Below are 15,952 nucleotides of genomic sequence, written 5' to 3' on the forward strand. Positions count from 1 at the left end.
GCTTGTTAATTCTGAGCTATTTACTCTTCGTGACGAGATATTGCATCTTCTTTCGTTCATTCCGAAGGTGAAATTCCCATTTCATAGCAATCCACTGTGGTTTGTTTAATTTATTTCTTTTACACGTTATTTCTTTCTGAAAATGATGAACAATGACTAATGTCTTGCATTTAAATCATATACCCATTAAACAAAAACTGGTTTCTAGTGATATAATTAAGCATACAGCATAGCATGACAGAAGACATATTATGTCAAAAACATAGACAGTGTGCAGGTGCAAAAAGGTACACAAAGAATCACAATGTAGCAGCAAAAAAAAATAAAATATGTACAATAGTCACTATGTTGAGATATCAAAAGGCAAATGTCAAAGTCAACTGGAGTTTGTTACATCTTAAAAATTTCATAGTGCATACAAACAAAACAGGAAAATAATCATACATACATGAAGAATGGAAAATGTGCATGGTCTGATGTGTAACGACAAGAGATGCATCTCTTTGTTCAGCTTGTATGTTTTGTAGTTGATAGAGGCGAGAGTTGAAGACTTTAATGGAGAAAGAATTTGATAAAATTAATATGCCACTAGATAGAATGGCATAATTGGTCATAAAATATCTAGGTTTATCTGGAAAAATGTGCACAGTCTGCTGTGTAACGACAAGAAAAGCGACCTGTTAACCTTACCTTGCCGGGCACTTGCCAAGAAAAAATACGATAATCATCAGTAAGTAGTCACATAAATATAATTGCATAGGTGGTCATAAAATGTGTAAGTTTATCTGGAAAAATGTGCACGGTCTGATATGTAACGACAAGAAAAGCGACCTGCTAACCTTACGTTGCTGGGCACTTGCCAAGAAAAAATACGATAATCATAAGTAAGTGTTCATGTAAATATAATTGCATAAATGGTTATATAAAAATCAGGAAATGGCATTACAGTGTGATAAATCATAAAGTATGTTCATTCAATAAAGGGTTTAATATTGGAGACATGGTGATTGCCTTTGCTTCTTCTGGTTCTCAGGGTTTCGACGTGTACTACATTGGGGTGAGGAACGCTGCGAATTCGATATGGACCTGCGTATAGAAGCTCAAATTTACTACATCTATTTTTTCCTCTGTTAGATAAATAATGTGTGCGTACTAATATCTTCTGTCCAATGTGAAAGTCACGGCATCTACAAACCTGTTTTTGCTGTCTTCTCCGGCCCTCTGCGGCACGTTTGATGTTGTTCAGCGCAATGTCAATTATTTCATGGTGTCGTAGTCGACGAGATGTAGGAAAGGTTACTAATTCTTTAATTTTGATAGGTGGTTCAAAATTTTTCAGTATAACAGCCGGAGATAGCATAGTAGGTTCATTTGGTATGGAATTAATTACATCCTGGAATGAGAGTATGTGTGTGTCCCAATCAATATGTTTTTTATGGCAGTATATTCTACACAGTTTACCAATTTCTTTCATTAATCGTTCACAATGGTTCGAAGAAGCATGGTACCTGGATATAAAGATCGGAAAAATGTTTCTAGCTCGTAACATACGTGTCCATATAGCAGATCGAAACTGTGATCCATTGTCGGAAATTACTTTCAACACATGCCCTACATGAAATAGAAAATGTCTTACAAATGCTTTCGAAACAGATTTAGCAGTAGCTTTGCGTAACGGAGTGAAGGTAACAAATTTTGAAGTGAGTTCAACAGCGACAAAGATGTAGCAAAAACCTCTATTAGTTCTGGGAATCGGACCAAAATGTCTACAGTGGCCATGTGTCTCAATTTAACAGGTACAATGGGATGTAATGGAGGAATATGTGAAGTTGTATCTGACTTAGCTTTCTGACAGATTTTACATGACGCTAAAACTCGTCGAATACGTTTCTCCATGTTGGTAAAATAACAGTTCTGTCTCAGTATTAGAAAACATTTTCTGGCTCCGTAATGTGCGTAACTTAAATGAGTATACCAAATTAATTTGTTAACAAGTTCGTCAGGAATGCATAATAACCAATTGTTGCTGTCAGGGTGAGAGCGGCGAAACAGAATGTTATTGCGTACAGTGTAATGGTTTCTAATGGTAACATTCTTCCTATCTTGCCAAAGGTGTTTAATTTCTTTCCATTCGTTATCTTTACTCTGCTCTTGCGCTATGTCTCGTAATGAGGACAAATGAAATTCTCAAATGCAACTTGTTGAATGTACATGACGCTGGAATTTGCTTTGCAGAAGTTGGTTGCGATGTCTTGCTGATTGTTGCTGAGAGAACGGGATAGTGCGTCTGCTACAATATTTTGTGTACCGGGAATGTGAACAATTGTAAAATTAAATTCCTGCAAATAAAGTTTCCATCTGATTAATCTATCGTGTGTAAATTTAGGGGAAAGTAAAAACTGTATAGCTCTATGATCTGAGTAAACGGTCGTATGTCTTCCATAAAGAAAATGCCGAAATCTCGTAAATGCCCATACAACACATAATGTTTCAAGTCCTGTAACAGAATAATTGCGTTCAGCAGGTGACAGAATGCGACTTGCAAAGGCGATGTTTTTAATTACTGTAGTGCCATCTTCTTCAATTTCCTGAAAAATGTGTACGCCTAAAGCGGTGTTAGAACTGTCGGTGGCAATGGAAAAATTTCTAGTAAGATCTGGGTGTGATAAAAGTGGTGCATTCAACAAAGCATCTTTCAGGTTCACAAATTCAGAATGTGCTTGGCTATCCCAGGACCAAATAGTGTTTTTACCTGTCAATTGACATAATCTAGGGGTGTCTAAAGCAGTGTAATGAATAAATTTTCGAAAAAAGTTAATTAAACCCAAAAAGCTGCGTAGTTGTTTCTTCGTCGTAGGAACAGTAATGTCACGTAAAGCTTGAAATTTTTCCAGGTCAGGCGCAATGCCCTCTGCTGAAATTACATGTCCAAGAAACTTTATAGAAGTTTTGCCAAAGTGCGATTTACTGAGATTAACTGTGAGTCCTTGTGCACGAAAAGTTCGTAACAGTTGTTCAAAAATCAGATTGTGTTCAGACCAGTTAGCTTCTGCAATAAGAATGTCGTCTACATACGTTGTGATTCTGCCTTTCATGCAAAAGTGTGTGTCGGATGTCGTCAAAAGTAATAACATTTTCGTGAACAAGATTCTGCGTGTCAAAAGTATTGCTTGTGTTGCTGGAAGATGCAACCTATACTGTATCTAGTCAAATTCTATCTAACGTGCTATTATTTTCGGGAAGGTGCTGTGGCATTTCCACTATTTGAACTGTTCTGTTATTTCTTCCTGACGTATTACGTTCGGGATGATATCTACTGTCTGGTTCACTCATGGTAATACACTCCTGGAAATGGAAAACAGAACACATTGACACCGGTGTGTCAGACCCACCATACTTGCTCCGGACACTGCGAGAGGGCTGTACAAGCAATGATCACACGCACGGCACAGCGGACACACCAGGAACCGCGGTGTTGGCCGTCGAATGGCGCTAGCTGCGCAGCATTTGTGCACCGCCACCGTCAGTGTCAGCCAGTTTGCCGTGGCATACGGAGCTCCATCGCAGTCTTTAACACTGGTAGCATGCCGCGACAGCGTGGACGTGAACCGTATGTGCAGTTGACGGACTTTGAGCAAGGGCGTATAGTGGGCATGCGGGAGGCCGGGTGGACGTACCGCCGAATTGCTCAACACGTGGGGCGTGAGGTCTCCACAGTACATCGATGTTGTCGCCAGTGGTCGGCGGAAGGTGCACGTGCCCGTCGACCTGGGACCGGACCGCAGCGACGCACGGATGCACGCCAAGACCGTAGGATCCTACGCAGTGCCGTAGGGGACCGCACCGCCACTTCCCAGCAAATTAGGGACACTGTTGCTCCTGGGGTATCGGCGAGGACCATTCGCAACCGTCTCCATGAAGCTGGGCTACGGTCCCGCACACCGTTAGGCCGTCTTCCGCTCACGCCCCAACATCGTGCAGCCCGCCTTCAGTGGTGTCGCGACAGGCGTGAATGGAGGGACGAATGGAGACGTGTCGTCTTCAGTGATGAGAGTCGCTTCTGCCTTGGTGCCAATGATGGTCGTATGCGTGTTTGGCGCCGTGCAGGTGAGCGCCACAATCAGGACTGCATACGACCGAGGCACACAGGGCCAACACCCGGCATCATGGTGTGGGGTGCGATCTCCTACACTGGCCGTACACCACTGGTGATCGTCGAGGGGACACTGAATAGTGCACGGTACATCCAAACCGTCATCGAACCCATCGTTCTACCATTCCTAGACCGGCAAGGGAACTTGCTGTTCCAACAGGACAATGCACGTCCGCATGTATCCCGTGCCACCCAACGTGCTCTAGAAGGTGTAAGTCAACTACCCTGGCCAGCAAGATCTCCGGATCTGTCCCCCATTGAGCATGTTTGGGACTGGATGAAGCGTCGTCTCACGCTGTCTGCACGTCCAGCACGAACGGTGGTCCAACTGAGGCGACAGGTGGAAATGGCATAGCAAGCCGTTCCACAGGACTACATCCAGAATCTCTACGATCGTCTCCATGGGAGAATAGCAGCCTGCATTGCTGCGAAAGGTGGATATACACTGTACTAGTGCCGACATTGTGCATGCTCTGTTGCCTGTGTCTATGTGCCTGTGGTTCTGTCAGTGTGACCATGTGATGTATCTGACCCCAGGAATGTGTCAATAAAGTTTCCCCTTCCTGGGACAATGAATTCACGGTGTTCTTATTTCAATTTCCAGGAGTGTATGTTGTTGCGGATGATTTTGTTGTTGGTAAGACCGACTGTTATCAAACGTACGTTGAAACTTGTGCTCATTACTTTGACGTCTGTCATGACAGTCATTTCTATACGGTGCATTGCGATAGCAATTGAAATGATGTGTTTTCTCTACGTACTGTTCCCTTGTTGCTGTGCATTACTATTTGTTGGAGCTGACGCTATACGTGTAGGCGGCAAAACATTAAAGCTTGGTTGACCTTGCACATTACATTGTTGGTTAGGTATGCTAGCCGGCTGGTTTTGATGCTGTTGTTGAGAAAACCCCTATTGTTACCAAAATGCGGTTGCTGATAATTTTGTCGATACTGATAATTAAAATTTTGTATGTTATTAAAGTGCAGGTGGTTGTCTTTCCTGAAGCGTCTATTACCTTTGCTATTGAAATTGCGTGGATGATCGTAATTGTTGTATGTATGCTATTGAAATTGCGTGGATGATCGTAATTGCTGTATGTTTGTTGGCCTTGGTTATTATATGAAAAATTTTTGTTTATGAAGGAATAATCCGATTGCTGCACTTCCAAAAGCTGTAACAGATCTCTGGATGCCGAAATATTTTCTTTCTGCTGACCCGTTAAAAGTGACACTCTTAATGATCGTGGTAATTTAGAAATACATAATTGAATAAGTGCAGATTCACTGTATGGTTCACTTAAGTACTGGTTTTGTTGGACCATATCTTCAAAAAATTGCGTGACAGTGGGAAAATTTGAGTTCTCATAATTCGGTAAACTAATTAGTTGATCCTTGGTTCCGCGCTGTGTCGTCTTCGACCAATATGCTGACAGAAAAGCATTCTGAAATTCTTCTACCGAATAGTATTGTCTCGTGATCGGTCTCATATGAGTCGCCAGTTCGCCTTCCAAAAAACTGCAAATAAATTCCAGTTTGTGTGTTACGGGCCAAGTCGGTGGAAAAGCAAAGCTAAATTGTTGTATCCAATCCAAGGGGTGGATCTGTGTTCTGTCATTTTTAAATACTTTAAATTTTCTCACGGATAGAAAGTGCTTGTAATCAAAATTATCGTCTCTGTATGTCTGAACAGGTTCAGGATTGTATGAGAATCTATTTGTCTGTGACTGTTCGAAATCTAGGTCACGTACTCTCTGTAAATTACCTAAATTATACATGCTGTGTGAGTGTAAGAAATGTTCGCAAAGTGGCGTATGCTGTGACGTGTTAAACGCTGAAACATTTTTCATCTCTGTTACCTCTTGCTGTAAAGTTGACAATTTTCTACGTAATGTATTATTGGACGAATCCATCTCACTGATCGTCTGCTGTAAATTTTGGAATTCAGGCGTTTGATTAAACGAAATCGGTGAAGCATCGTCTGATTTGGTGTCATTATTACTTTCGATAACGTCAATACGACTGGCCAATTCATCATATTTTTCAGTCAGTATTTTTACCTGATCATCGTTTTTAGTGTCACAAGCATTAATTTGCTTTTGTATTTTACGTGTGGTTTCGTTCAATTTTTTAAAGTCTGCTTTGATGGCATCGGGATCCTGAATTAGTTCTAATTGTTCAAGTCTGTCGGTCATTGTCTGAAAGTCTACTGTGTGTGTGTCTGTTTTCGATTTAAGATCGGAGATTTCATCATGCAATTCGGTGTTCAACTGTTTGATAGTATTAATGTCGTCTGATACTGTAGCCATATTGTTATCTATGTATGTTCTCGCCTTCGTAAACAATTTACGCTTATCTTCCTGTCTCTGTGCAGTAATTGTTTCCATGAATTGTCGCTTTACTTTATTCTGTTCCTGTATGAATTTACGGTAACGCGTTTCACTGTTTTGTAGGTGGTGATTAAAGCGTTCGTCAATTTGGCTGTTCTGTTGGTCAAATATCGCGTCTACTTTTGCATCCAGTGTGCGCGAAAGTTTTGCTGACATTAATTTAAACTCGTCGCGTAACTGTGTTGCGTTTTCAGAGCATTGTTTAGCGACTGCACTAATTTCGTCTCTAAATAATTTAGTTGTAGCTGCATGTGTATTATTTAATTCTTGTGCCACAGATCTAATTTCTTCACTACTGTTCCTAGCACAAGCCTTAATTTCCTCACGTAATTGTTCTTTAGTATCATGACATTGCGCGGCAATGGCTGTAATCTGTTCACTAAGCTGTCTGGAATTGTTGTCTAATTTTTCATTCAACTGTTTGGAATTGTTGTCTAGTTTTTCATTAAGGTTGTCATGTTTTTCATTAAGTTGTTTGAAATTGTTATCTTGCTTATCATTCGACTGTTTAAGACTTTCATTACTTTGTTGTTTGAGATTTTCGTTAAGTTGTATCATTAATGCTATGACTCGATCCATGCCAAAATTAGCTACTGTATTCTCTGTGCTGTGTGATGGTGTATCTGCTTTTGTCGCGTTTTGTGTAACCAGTTGGTCATTCTCTGATTCTTGAAAAGCTTCGCCACTGGGATGTGCACTGTTAATCACTACCTAGGAATCAAATAAATCTGACGTACTTTGAGTACATTGTTCACCTTCGTTAGAAACAATTATCTGTTCGCTACGTAAATTTTGCAAATCAGGTGTGTTAAACTGGGCAGCGTTCATTGTAACAGAACGTGCCGCGTCATAAATTGTCGTTAAATTGACACAGGACAATTGAATTTATTTGTTCATCATTAGGATCAAAATCATTACTAGTGGTTGGAACGCACTGATTGTCTGTAAATGGGGTATTATCATTACTATTACACAGAGTCAAAATATTCGAATCGGCTATTTCATTCATTCCACATCGCGATGAACTGCTAACAGTTTTTCGCGGCATTTTTCGCAAATCAAAATTAAGCACAAATGAAACAAAGACAAAGCGAAATAGAACAAACAATTACAACAAAGAGCAATAAATTGCCGATGATCTGTAAAAGCAAGAGTGACAAATTAGTAAATGCGTTGCGCCAGATGCAAACTACGTTTAAGTAAATAAGAGCAGATATATGACTACTTCTCAGAGATTCACAAAGAAATACGATCCTGGCCGGATGTCGCCAAGTGTAACCTCCCCACAAAAATAATAATTAAATATTAATAATGAATGTGATTCTAATTTAATGTAACCTCTGAACAACACTGGTTCCCATTTATAATCTCTGTGCAGAAATGCATTCACATTTAATGCACCCACAAAATTCTTTTCTCATTGAATGTAAGCTCGAAACAGAAAAACTCCTAAACCCCAAAATAATAAAAAAAAAATTCAGTAACCTGGTAAATTTTAGGACGACAGCAGCGCTGCGCCACGGCCCTGTATTCTGAATAAAAAAAAACAAATATTCTTACCTCAATAAAAACGGCGAATATATCTGCTCTTACCTAAAAAATTTCCGGCACAGCTCCGTGCAATGCTGGCCTATACATTTGTGATTCGTGAAAGGAATGCTCATGCATTGGATAAATTCTTTAAATTGAAATGAATGCTTTTTTTTAAAAAAAATTACTTTATATTGTAAAAATTATTATTAGGGCATTTTTTTTTTAAATTGAATGACAATTCACATGCATTACTAGATATGCGCGAGGCTGCTTCTTTACCTTATACAATAATACTCAGCCTCCAGAGTCCCGACCAGAGCAGACTGCAGCCAAGCGCAGACACGCGCAGACTACTGCAGACTAGCGCACACACGCGCAGACTACTGCAGACACGCGCAGACTACTGAAGACTAGCGCAGACACGGGGAGACTAGCGACAAGCAACAACTAACAACATACTGCTCTCTGGTCAGAGGCTCTCCTATGTCTTGCCTATTGCAGGCAGCGCATACCTCTTACACAGTTAACTATTAACAATGAGTATCAGTTACGGGGTGTAACAGCAACAGCAACAGCAACAGCAACAGTTTGGCAGTAGTTATTTTGGTTAGTGTATGGCCACAGTGTCCCTCAATAACTCAAAATTAGGTCTGTGTATCTGTCTGAGCAGTATTTACTGTTAATGGTCGACTACAAAGGCACTACACTGCTAAAAATCAAAACGGTGCTCTTTCCTGGAGTCCCCATTGACTACTGTTCTACCACAATCTCCATTTTCTACTATAAATCAATTTTATTAGGGTTCGCAGTACAAAATACAAACATTATTTTACCATTAATCCAGATATTAAACTTGTTTCGCCCTTATTTAGTAGACTTCTAAAGGCTGTAGATGAATCTGTCGTCTGAATGTCATTTTAGTCTAGTTGCCTTCGCGTATGACGTGTGAAATAGAGGAAAGTAGGAAAAGAACTATGAACTTGCAGATATCACGGAATACAGGTAACAATTTTGCAAATCTTGTTGACGTTTGGTATAAATTTCCAGGCATATTCGAGTGGGCAATTTTTATACATTATCGTAGAGTTATTTCCTTATTTGAAATTCTGGTGGCTTCTAGTCACCGGCGAGCTCTCTGCTCACACGACGCAGCCCTACGAGCTGAGCGTATAGGGGGCAGCGCTGCTTTTTGCCCCGCGAGGCAATCACAGCGCGGCCCGCCCGCCGCGGGCTCACATTACGTAAACCGCGGGCCGCGTCTGGAAGCCCGCCAAGAGCCGGCAGCCGATTCACGGCGTCTCGCGTTGCCGCCGGCGCTGCCCGCGTCGCGTTAGCTCAGGCACTGCCCTGCAAAAACCAGCGACTCCACTGAGGTGATACTGGATCACTGTACCAGGAGCACGCTTTGTTGGTTGAACACTACAATAGACTTTGAGACTACGATGATAAACTGTCCGGTCACATTAAGGTGATGACCTGTAAACACATGCATACCAACTTTTGCAGCGCCGACCGCTGCGAGATGTGCAGGAAGAGAGTCATTGAGATTCTGGAAGGTACCGACAGGGACATGAAGCCGTGCTGACTCCAGAGCTGTCGCCAGTGCATTAGGTTTCTGGGTTGAGAAACCATGATGCGAACAGTCCGATCGAGGTGGTCCCACGGGTTGTCGACTGCGATTAAATCTGAAGAGCTTGGTGGCCAGGCGAGAAGTTAAGCTCATACTGGCGCTCTTCGAACCAAGCATGTACACTGCGAGCTGCGAGGCACGCTGCATTGTCTTGCTGGTTGATGCCATCGTCAAAACAAACTGCATGTAGAAGCGGACTTAGTCCCTAAGGATGGTTGCGTAATTCTACCTTCCAGGATGACAAGATCACCCATGGAATGAAACTAAAACATTTCCCAGACCGTAACGCATGTAGGGTGTTTGCTTTCAGATTTTTCACTCCGTACACGCCAGTGGCCATGTCTTCGGTGAAGCACAAAACGTGATTCATTTAAAAGGCCACCTGTCGCCACTCAGGGGACGCCATGTTGCGGTATTGGCGTCCAAATTCCAGCCTTCGTGGCCGATGAATAGCAGTCAGCATGGCTGCATGAACCAGGCGCCTGTTGAGGAGACCCATCCACACCAACGACCACTGAATAGTCATTGAGAAGACCCTACTGGTACAGTCATGCTCAAAAGTATCCGAACGACCTGAACTGCATTTCGCCTGATTATCATGCAACCCACATAACGCAGCTGTCTAGCAGGTCCTCTAATCGCTCCTTGGTACAGTCGTTTGACTATTGAAAATGGTTCCAACAAGTCACCACTAGAAAACACTGTTCTGTATCACAATAACTCAATATGTAAAGTAATACCACGATACAACAAATGTCAGGGAACACCATATCACAGGTAATACTGTGCTTAAGGCTTGTAAGCTCACATTTATTACAATAAATGACATACCTGAAATGTTACCACTCTCATTATTACGTCAGACAGGTAATGCACATAGTAAGTTCGTTGTATTCATGATTTCCTCTTCAAAATAACATACCGTACTTATTATTTAACACAAAAGACATAAAAAATTTAAGTTATTCACGAGCAGCTAGTTGAGAATATGTATGAACTTTAAATGACATGACGAACCTTCTCGTTCTGCATATGGAATCAAACACAGGTCATGCATACTAAGCAAATATTTCGTGACAGACGGAAACTAACAGTCATTCCTCATCAGGCATACAGAGAGTGATATACCTCGATTTTAGACAGTATCAGTTAGCAAATATCAACTTTAAATTACATAATGCAAACATTTTTAACGGACGCGAATTCCTACCCAGCACCTATTGTCCCTGTTAATGAACTACGATAGATATTAAATATTCTTTCTTAACAAGTAACTTACTCGAAATGCTGTGAGGTAAAGCTTTGTGTTGGGCTGCGATTCAAACCCAGAACCTAATCGGATAGATATCGAAGCACAATCAACTGTGAGATTTTGGATTTTCTCGGGAGTAGCTAGATGTTTTAACTGAAATGACGAGAGAAACATTAATTTTTTCCTTCCCAGGACTCCAACCCGGCACCTATCGCTGTTATATTCTAGAGAAAATGAACGTTAAATATGGGTTTGTAGCACCAGCAGTAACATGTGAGCATGTTTGAACCAGAAATAATATGACGAAGAGTTCAATGCTGACTGGGAATAGAGCTCCACACATATCGTTGTTGGCTACACACAAAGAGGCGTGAGCTACTGAATTTTTCGCCACCAGCAACTCGGAATAACATCTTGAACTTACAGTGATCTCGCAAATAGTTGTGTGTCTCACTGGGAGTCAAAAACGCCACATTTAGTTAGTGTTGACAACGAATGAAAATACTTTAAAAATCAAAACTATTATCCACCAGCAGTTAGGTGTTCTTATGCTAGAGCTTGATAATACATAATGAAATCTTTAGTGCCGGGCCAGGATCGAACCCATTCACTCGCAATATGTGGAGATGTTGAGGAATCTGCAGTTTTGAACAAGCAACAAATTGTAGCCGAGCTGTATTGTCACGAAAGGATAAAATTCCGCGTTAAAGGCGGTCTGAGTTGCATTCCCAGTTCAGAACCAATTTCATCAACATACAGAAGCTCAGACAAAAGATGGAATAACTGTCCTGTGAGCCTACATAGCGTTTGTTTCGTCACTAGAAATAAATAACTAGCATAAGAAAGGTTACTGATGATAGTGTTTCTACATGTCGCCACTCTAGACTTTATTGTGGTTCAACCCAACGTCTACTTGGTAGAGAAGGAATATCGTTTTTAATGTGAATTTCAGACTACAATGCCATTATATCTACTTCAGTTGGTGTAGCCAGAAGAGAATGGAATCTCTCTCTCCCTATCGAAAAACATTGACCGAAGTTGGAATCGAACCCAAATCATACATATATGAACCTACCATCAGCCCAACAGACCACCAAATCCTCTTCTCTGTGGCTCGTTTTTCTGTCGTAACGCCGTTGCGCTACACTGGATGAGAATTCTGACACACAGGCTCCCAGTAGTAATTTGCAGCATGTTCAGTAAATTCATTTACTTGGTTGACCGAATCACCATGAACTAGCTGCCTCAGGTACCCAGTGCATACATTCGACTCTACTTTGTAATCACCAAAATAAAATCACGTAACTGCCACCTACACGGAACTGCGAACAGTGTAGGATGAAGAAATTTAAATAGGAAGTTTTCCTTTCCACTTGAGCTACTCTATTGCGCTATCTGTTTGTTGAAAACATCGTGCAGTCCAAAAGAAAAGGTGTAACTGTTTGTCTCTCAGAAGTCTAAACCCGGCCATAAGCATTATCTCACAGCACTGTGGAATGCAGAAGTTCTGGAGGAACTGATTTTTAGTTCTGGAGCTGTTGCAGCTATACGTCAGTTAGTAGCGTAATCGTAAGTGTCGCGCCCCGTAGGTAAGATGTCGCGAGTTCGAGCGCATACATTGCTACATTTTTTAAAACGCAGTTCTACTGTCTGGTGAAGTTATCAATGTAATGGAACTTGTAACATAATTCCCTTCACTTCTCAACCCAAAATAGTCGCATGTGGATAAAGGGCTAACTTCTGCGACGTTTTGTTCTTTTCAGGTTTAATAGACAGCCAGGCAGCAGATGCATCTCGAAACTTTTGTATTATGTATGGGGAGAGCGCATCGTGGCAAAATACGTCGGAAAAGTATTATCTACATTAGCTGTCGTCTGGTAGTGGTATTTTATTCGTCTTCAAACCTTGTTTGACAGCTTTAACTCAGAACAAGTTTTCTACATGCATGTAATTAATAAACTGCATGTGCATTTTCAGACTGTTATAGATAACATCAGAGAATTCGCATATATCGTTGATGATTAATTTCTCTCTCATGTTTATTATTGTTTTAACAACACTAAAGGAAACCTAACGAAAATTGTGAACTGTATTATAAAAAATGAAATAAAACTACCCACGATAATCTTACGACCAAAGTCTGTTTTAATAAAACTGAGTGTCTGTACACAAGCGTGCCTCTATCGACACAAATTAGTAAAATACTACTCACTTAGATTTTGATTGGGTCTGTGTTTAATTGGTATGCTGTGTTATACTCAAAAGGTATGCAAATGTGGCATTTCATAAATAAAGTTATGTATTCCTAGAAACCCAAAATTTGCTTGTCAGCAGCGGAAAGAGGCGTTACCTGTTGTGCAGCATTGCAAGTTTTTCACCATTGCACTATGAGCCGAAAGTATTTTCTTGCGATTTTCTTATCGATGTTTGATCTGATTACCTGTAGCTCTTCCACAGAAGGGATAAAAACGGTACAGTCAATGAGACTGGAACTGCGAACCATACCAGACACATTTTCACAGTTCTTTTTTTTAATTTTTTTTAATTTTTTTTATTTATGTAGATAACAATGTGCGAACAGTCATAGTTAATCAAGCCTGGAAAACTAAAACAGAATGAAGACACTATCGAAGATAGTAAACATAAATAACATGAAAATAAAGCCACCACTTCGTAGTTAGGCTTCCCAGCGACTGCGCCCACTGATAAAGATTGTTCAATATATGATCGTTTGCAGTTCGTTATGATCTCATTTAACACTGCCTGGAACATTCCAGCTACACGGCGAGCTGTGAAAAGCACTCCAGAGTTAGTTTGCGAAGCATTGTCGATGTCTGGTATGCCCGGAAATAGCATAATGTCTTTCTTGCAAATAGAGCCAGAAGTCAAGTATATTCTTGTGTCTGTCACGACAGAGGTATTGGACCGCATGTCCACGTATCCAGGTGACAGAGTTGGTTCGAGTCATGGGGTAAAATGTCTCATCCTGAAACAATAACGTGCGTGTAGATACGTGCTCCGGCCTAACTCGCAAGAGATAAGCCAGCATCTGCTGCACAAGGTGCCAAATCGGTTCCGCCTCTCCACAGTTGAGGCGGTGCTCGTCAGAATCTACTGTATTACAACCCACACAATTGGGAGATTCTGCCATGTGGATATTGTAGAGACGTTCTTGCGTCACCAGCTTCCCATTAACGACTACGTACCATTGGGAAACAACATCGGAAACAAGCATGGCATCGTGTACAGTCTTCCACACCACGCGTCACCGTACGTCAGGATACTTTAGTTCGACCACATTTAGGGGGCGGCGTTGCAGCATGGCGTGATATAGGCGTCGAGTTATGGCCATTCGCGGTGTCGTGAGCGCTACACTGCAATAACTTTGTTCTAAATAGAAACCTATATAAAAGAGAGGCGCTGGGATGTCCTGTAATGCCACGGGCGCTCTTAGTGAAGCAGGTCGCAGCGCCGTCAGAAGCAGACTCGTGAGGCTTGTAGAACAAGGGCGCAGCAGACATAAATGTGAGCTAACATAGAGGGCAATGGCCCTATCATGGACGTTAACTAGGCCGAGACCACCTTTTTCCTTGGGGAGGGTAAGAGATACGTGTCTGATCTTCAGTAACATACCAGCGGTGACGAAGTATCCCAGCGCTGCCATAATGCTACCAGCCAAGGGTTTCGGAATGGGTAGCGTTTGGGCGACATGCGGTATGCGGGATGCAAGGTATACATTGGCATAATACGCCCGCTGAATGATGTTGAGGGATCGCAAGCGCTGATTTGCAATTCCGGTCCTAATTTGGTGAAGAAGGCGTCGATAATTGAGGGTCGTCGCGCGTCGCATGTCGTTCATGAAATCTAAGCCCAAGCAGCGTACAGTATCACTGAAGTGTAAGGAGGCAATGTGTTCCTGCGGTAGCCCAATCCCGATGCTCAAGGGGACGGACTTGTCAACGTTGATTTGGCTACCAGAAGCTGTACCGTAGGTTGCAATCCAGTCCGAAGCCGCAGCCATGTCGTCAGCTCCACGTATGACGATCATCAAATCATCCGCATAGGCGGTGCAGCGATAGATGGAGCCGCCGAACTGTATCCCAGTGAGCCTGTCTCGGAGACCACACAACAAAGGTTCTAAGGCCAATGCAAATAACAATGTTGATAATGGACATCCCTGTCGTACTGATCGGCGGATCGGCATGGGTGCCGTCAGTCTTCCATTAACAAGAACTCGAGAAGTAGCACCATGCAGAAGGCGTGACAACACTGTGATAAAGGGCTCGGGGTATTACATGCGCCGTAGAACGGCCGTGAGGAAAGTGTGGCCCACACGGTCAAAAGCCTGGCGAAAGTCGATAGACGCCAGGGCTGCCGGCAAACGTCTCACCCGTGCAAGGGAGATGAGATCTCTGTAACGACATAACGCAGTTCTGATGTTGTTGGGTCCCCCCAAGGACGTCTGATCGCTGGACAGGACGTGCAATAGTGTGCCGCGAATACGTTCTGATAGCAGCCCCGAAAAGATCTTGAAGTCGCTGTTCAATAACGTTAAGGGGCGATAATCGCGGACATGATTCCGTCCCTTCGGCTTATGGATACGGACAATCAGATCTTCCAAGAACGGTGCAGGCAATGTTATACCCGGGGACATCAATTCCTGACAAATTTCAATCAAACACAGTACCAACAATTGTTTAAAGGCTCGATAGAACTCTAATGGTAATCCGTCGATTCCTGGTGATTTGTGGGGAGCACCTTTACCAATGGCGTCGAGCACTTCCTCTTCTGTCACGTCTCCCAGTAAAGTCGGTACCATGTCTGATGGAACTGTACCGCGGACATGTGCTGAAACGGTGTCTACCGTCGCCATATCAGGGAGCACTGCTGAATAAAGTTGAGCGTAATGCCCATAGAAGGCTTCTGCTATATCTGCTTGTTCTACCACGTGTCGAACGTCGTCCGTTATCATATCGGTTACCAGTGCCCTACGGCGCC

At 42.2% G+C, this 15,952-nt stretch overlaps 1 protein-coding gene across 1 annotated transcript in view; it reads left to right on the forward strand.

Annotated features, from left to right (window-relative positions):
* Positions 1-15,952, forward strand: part of LOC126433663 (CCN family member 4) — a 383,910-nt gene that overhangs the window by 37,219 nt on the left and 330,739 nt on the right. The window lies entirely within an intron of this gene.

This window comes from Schistocerca serialis, chromosome 1 (genome assembly GCF_023864345.2).
Source record: "Schistocerca serialis cubense isolate TAMUIC-IGC-003099 chromosome 1, iqSchSeri2.2, whole genome shotgun sequence".
Taxonomy (NCBI): domain Eukaryota; kingdom Metazoa; phylum Arthropoda; class Insecta; order Orthoptera; family Acrididae; genus Schistocerca; species Schistocerca serialis.